Source organism: Nerophis ophidion, linkage group LG09 (assembly GCF_033978795.1).
Source record: "Nerophis ophidion isolate RoL-2023_Sa linkage group LG09, RoL_Noph_v1.0, whole genome shotgun sequence".
Classification (NCBI taxonomy): Eukaryota; Metazoa; Chordata; class Actinopteri; order Syngnathiformes; family Syngnathidae; genus Nerophis; species Nerophis ophidion.
Window position 1 is genome coordinate 29,587,773 of NC_084619.1, and position 6,285 is coordinate 29,594,057.

Genomic DNA, 6,285 nt, shown 5'->3' on the forward strand with positions numbered 1-6,285 from the left:
GACCGGTAGGAGGCCATGGGGAAGACCCAGTACACGTTGGGAAGTATGTCTCCTGGCTGGCCTGGGAACGCCTCGGGATCCCCCTGGGAAAAGCTGGATGAAGTGGCTGGGGAGAGGTAAGTCTGGGCTTCCCTGCTTAGGCTGCTGCCCCTGCGACCCGACCTCGGATAAGCGGAAGAAGACGGATGGATGGATGGACATGCGGACATTCGTCCCAGCACTCACAACACTTCTAAAAAAAAAAAAAGGTTGCTGCCTAGCTGCAAATTATATGTACTGTATATATGTCTTTCACTGACAAAATAAATTTAAGTGATGCGAACGAGGCGGGATAAAAGAAAAGTAAGGAACTTAATGTAGCCTAATGTACTCTGCAGTCACATAGCGACACCTGTCTGTCGGCAATGATAGTCCCCGGTAACCCGGACCAATTATAGGGTGTCACCGTTATTTGTGGGTCATTATTTTTCATTGACATCACACTATTTGCACAATGTACATTACATACCGTATATTTCTATATGATGTCATTTATTTTTTGTTTCTATGACTACATTTAAGCTTCACGGTGGCAGAGGGGTTAGTGTGTCTGCCTCACAATACAAAGGTCCTGCAGTCCTGGGTTCAAATCCAGGCTCGGGATCTTTCTGTGTGGAGTTTGCATGTTCTCCCCGTGAATGCGTGGGTTCCCTCCGGGTACTCCGGCTTCCTCCCACCTCCAAAGACATGCACCTGGGGATAAGTTAATTGGCAACACTAAATTGGCCCTAGTGTGTGAATGTGAGTGTGAATGTTGTCTGTCTATCTGTGTTGGCCCTGCGATGATTTGGCGACTTGTCCAGGGTGTACCCCGCCTTCCGCCCGACTGTAGCTGAGATAGGCGCCAGCGACCCCAAAAGGGAATAAGCGGCAGAAAATGGATGGATGGATGACTACATTTACAACAACAACAACACGGCGGTTAAAAAACACTGCAGAGCAGTCGACATTTTGTGCTCACTTTCCAGATACTTCTACCATCTACAAATGCCATGGTGTTTATGTCATCATGAAAGACATGGACATCAAGCGCTGTGACTGTTGTTTCAAAATGATTAGTTACAGCTTCAACATTGAAGTGGGTGTTGCTTCGGATGTCATTGTTTGCTACAACCCCTACTACACAAAGGAAAATGTGTGGAAGAGAATTGCAAGTAGGTCCCGCCTATGCGTACCTAAACAAAGATTGTGGATGACTGAAAAGAGGCTCACTTTGTTAATGTAATTCCACTGTTGATGAACATGCTCAGGCGCTGAGTGATGCAAAGGGAGATACCGAAGAAAAAAAAACACAGACGTAGAGCGGCACGATTAATCGACATCAAGATTGGCACAAGGGTTAGTGCATGTGCCTCACAATACAAAAGGTCCTGAGTTCAATCCCGGGCTCGGGATCTTTCTGTGTGAAGTTTGCATGCTCCCCGGGTACTCCGGCTTCCTCCCACATCCAAAGACATACACCTGGGGATAGGTTGATTGGCAACACTAAATTGGCCCTAGTGTGTGAATGTGAGTGTTGGCCCTGTGATGAGGTGGCGACCTGTCCAGGGTGTACACCGCCTTCAGACCTAATGCAGCTGAGATAGGCCTGCGCAATCGCGAAAGGGAAAAGCGGTAGAAATGGATGGATGGAAGATTTTTATTTGTGCGATAACGTAAACGCAAAAGGCTGAGTTGCTTTTTCTCTGCATTTGAGTGACAAACTTTAAAAATGTTTAGCCTCGCGTTTTTTTGTCTCTTGCTTCATTCAAACAGCGAGAGTGATGTCTCACTCTGTGCATCGTGCTCAGCACCTGAGCACATTGATTTAACAGTAGAAATAACAGAACGCAGTTAGCCCCCTTTAAGTCATCCACAATATAGACAACGCCAGCTTTACTTACACAGGAAGCATGAAGACAAAGCCTTGCAACTTGCCAGTTCCACAAAGTAACAAAAATTAGGAGGAAAAATATATGATTACAAAGCCAAACGTCCCATTGTGGGAGCATTTCAGCTTCAAATCGGGTGGCCAATATGAGTCCATCAACACGAACATCCGATCCAGTTTTTCCAACAAGGAAAAAAAATGCACTTTTAACATGTTTAATATTTATAGATGTTAAATTGTTGCTTACAGAAATGAGAATCGATTTCCTTGTTTCATTTGTTTATTTATTTAGGATAAAGTTATTTTTACCTTTCAATTACAGTACTGTATTAATTATTAATACAACATATTATATATTATAGTTACATTACACTATAAAAACTGTATAGATTTTAGTCATTCAGTTTAAGAGCATGATGCAGTATAAAGTTCTGAGTCTGTCTGCATAAAACCAAATAGTATATTTAATTAAATTATTGCATAAGTGTGGGACCTTAAGACAAAAATATAATGATTGACAGGTTAAAAGTAACATGTCTTCCTTCACTCATTATTTACGCAGTTTTATGTATTTCTATGAAGGTAAAAAATATAGAAATCATAAATCGAATGGCAATCAGAATTTTAGAGAGGAAATTTGCAATGAGGTTTTTTCTCAAAATTGTGCAAGCCTACCAAGACAACAATTTATCGATGACGGCAAAGTTATTGAGGTCATTTTCATTTGTCTTTCGTTTGATTAGCCCAGGTCTTTAATTGTATAAAATGATTTTAATGACATCAAATTTACTATTTTTAATTGCTATTTAAGGCTTAAATTTTCACAAAATACATTTAATGACTTTTAATGCTTTTTAATATCCCACGGAAACCCTGTATTGATCTGCATGGTATTCTTTAGGAGAACACAATTCTTCTGTCCACTGACATTTAAATGTTACACTGACTTGCTACACAACAACCCCTTAATTTGCAGCATTAGCAGGTCAGTGATGTCACTCTGGACGTACTGGACGTTCACAAAGTCAGCATATAGACCAAACACTGAGGTGCAGTCACAGTGATTAATATAAGAAAGATCTAACCTGGCTGTTGGTTCATGGTTCAATGATTCTCACCGTAGAGTTGATTTATGACTCATAATAAATATTGTTTTCATTACCCAGCATGCGAAATAAAGTCCATAAGTCTTTGAGCTCAGTGAGACATGTTTTGCTCAAGCTTGACTAATAAGATACTACTATTCATATAGATTAGACTGACAAGACTTCAATAACAAGACATGCAGGAGAAAAGGTTGACCTGCCTCTTGCTTTCCTCAATAATGTCACTCACAGACGTTCCTTCTAGGATAGCCTGCAGCAATTAAACCAACACATTACTGCTACAAATAGGCCCAAATAAACTGAGGCAGCATGCTCATCTTCAGGAATTTTCCACACATTTGCTAAGATATCTCTCGTTGTTGATTTATTTAATTAGCTCCTAATGCATCTTGACAGTTTTCAAAAGAATTACAAAAACGATGGCGACATGCAAGGGGAAGCAATAATGCAAGGCTCACAGCAGCCACGTGTTTTGTTTTGTATTTAGGGCTGTTGTTGTAAACAGCGCAAGTTGGCTTGCAATGAGCCTCCGAAGCAAGAATCGTATTAAAAATGTTTCAGTGAATAAAACTAACCCAGTAGGCACAAGACATTGCTATAACATTTATTAAACATACATGTCCTTTAAAACTGACTTTGAAACAACGTTGCAAAATAGTTGTATTTGTAAATTGAGACAATTGGGTGTACCCCGCCTTCTGCCCACGTGCAGCTCGGATAGGCGCCAGCACCCCCCGCAACCCCAAAAGGGACAAGCGGTAGAAAATGGATGGATGGAATTTCAAACATTGGATACAGGTTGTTAGGTGGGATCTGGCCAAATCCAAAATGTCAAATTAACGTCAAAACCTGACATTGAATAAGCAATTTTAAAATGCATGTTTCCACATTGTATTTGTGTTGGCGAATACTGGTTGGGAAATTACCAAATTTCAATAGTCAAATTAACCTCAGAACCCAACATAGTCAAAAAGCATGTTCTCCCCGTGACTGCGTGGGTTCCCTCCGGGTACTCCGGCTTCCTCCCACTTCCAAAGACATGCACCTGGGGATCGGTTAATTGGCAACACTAAATTGGCCCTAGTGTGTGAATGTGAGTGTGAATGTTGTCTATCTGTGTTGGCCCTGCAATGATGTGGCGACTTGTCCAGGGTGTACATCGCCTTCCGCCCGATTGTAGCTGAGATAGGCGCCGGCGCCCTCCGCGACCCCAAAAGGGAATAAGCGGTAGAAAATGGATGGATGGAATAGGGGTTGGAAAATTACCAAATTTCAATGGTCAAATCAACTTCAGAACCCAACATAGTCAAAAAGCATATTGTTCTAACGTTAAGTTTGAGGTCCTAATTTAACAATTTCTCAACATTGTTTCAATGCCGGGCAGCACGGTGGAACAGGGATTAGTGCATCTGCCTCACAATACTAAGGTCCTGGGTAGTCCTGGGTTCAATCCCGGGCTCTTTCTGTGTGGAGTTTGCATGTTCTCCCCGTGACTGCGTGGGTTCCCTCCGGGTACTGCGTCTTCCTCCCACCTCCAAAGACATGCATCCTGGGGATAGGTTGATTGGCAACACTAAATGGGCCCTAGTGTGTGAATGTTGTCTGTCTATCTGTGTTGGCCCTGCGATGAAGGGCGACTTGTCCAGGGTGTAACCCGCCTTCCGTCCGAATGCAGCTGAGATAGGCTTCAGCTACCCCCAGTGATGCCAAAAGGGACAAGCGGTAGAAAATGGAGGGATAGATGGATGTTTCAATGCTTCGTGCCAGCTAGGAAAGCCAGTTCCCCATGTATTATCAAACTGAATGTCATTCTTAAGAAAAAGGATGTCTTGAGGCTAGAATCAAATCGTACTCGCTCGACACTGTTTGCACTTAGCAAATTCCACATCCTGACATGTCATCTGCACAAATGGGGAATGTGACTATTTACTTTGAGGTACATCTGTGACAAAGCACATCACTGGGGATGAGACGTGAAAGGTTATGACAGTCTTGGCTTGTGGGCTCCAATTTGACAAGGCTGAGGAAGTATTGAATTAATGATGGCATCCTACAAATGTTACACAAATAAAAAAATGTGGCGTGGCATTATGCAGCCTAATTAGAGCAATAAAGGACAAGCAAAGCAGAGTATCAAGCCATCTGCCGGAAAATAAATGGCTGCGGGGCAGTCTAATTGAATTGTATTCCTTACAAGTGACCTAAATCAAAAGTTTTCTCAAACATGCAACCGCCCTCTCAAAACTGTCACGTAATCTTTGCATAATTCAGCTAGGAAATAGGAAGGACGGTTTGAAAAGTACAAGATATGAAAGGGCAGAGGATACATGGATGTCATGTTGATGTGTGTCTCACCCAGGGATGTGCTGACATTTACATTTTACTGGGGGAAAAACTGAAGGCACACATGGAGATGCATTTTCTTAAAAAAATATCATTCTCCAGCATCCACTCTGCTGTCGCCTACCTGAATATCATTTTAATTTCTTATGAGTACAACCATGCAAGTGTATAAAAGACACATGCAGCATCTACAGGTGCAGGTGTTTTTGTGATCAACAAACATTACACCACGTATCGAAAGTAGGTGCAAACGCATACTTAAGGATATTTTATTCTATTTGAATTGAAATGATGTGAACCTACCTATGGTCAGTGTTCGGTCCTTGGGTCGGACAGAGTTGGACTAGTAAAGTCGCTGTGAGTCCAGACAGTAACAAAGTGCGGCTGGTCCACTTTGTACAAAATACGACGTTTCTCCCAAATCGATGGCCGCTGGTCAGTAACTTAACTCGGCTGGCAAGTGTAGAAGGCGCTTCGCTCCCCTGCTTGTGCTCTGGAAAGTGTGACGTCCCTCCTCTACACAGCCACTTTATTTTTCTCCCTCCAAAAAAATTATTAAATAAATGGAGGCGGAGTGGCTTGTGACGTCGTGTTTTGTTGTCACGTGACCACTAGATGGCGCGGTATTACTGCTCGGATCAACAACTCTGGTTAATTTCTCTTAATTAAATATGTTGTTTCTACCGGGGACGTCTCTATGTATTAACTGTTTCATGAACAACACATTCTTCATCTATTAATTCTTTGTGGCTTTAGGGTGTATATTCAGAGGGTTAAACAAGGGTTTTTGGTCAAATTTGATTTTTTTTTTATGCCAAGTAAACATCCATCCATCCATCCATCCATTTCCTACCGCTTATTCCCTTTCGGGGTCGCGGGGGGCGCTGGCGCCTATCTCAGCTACAATCGGGCGGAAGGCGGGGTACA

The 6,285-nt window shown here is 42.4% G+C and overlaps 1 protein-coding gene across 1 annotated transcript in view; it reads right to left on the minus strand.

The window, feature by feature from the left end:
• The window catches only part of vwc2 (von Willebrand factor C domain containing 2), a 149,339-nt gene extending 143,374 nt beyond the window's left edge, over nt 1–5,965 (minus strand). The window contains exon 1 of the mRNA XM_061910762.1: nt 5,662–5,965. The gene's annotated coding sequence lies outside the window, so the exon portion shown is untranslated. The remainder of the gene's footprint in view (nt 1–5,661) is intronic.
• Nucleotides 5,966–6,285: the final 320 nt, after the last annotated feature.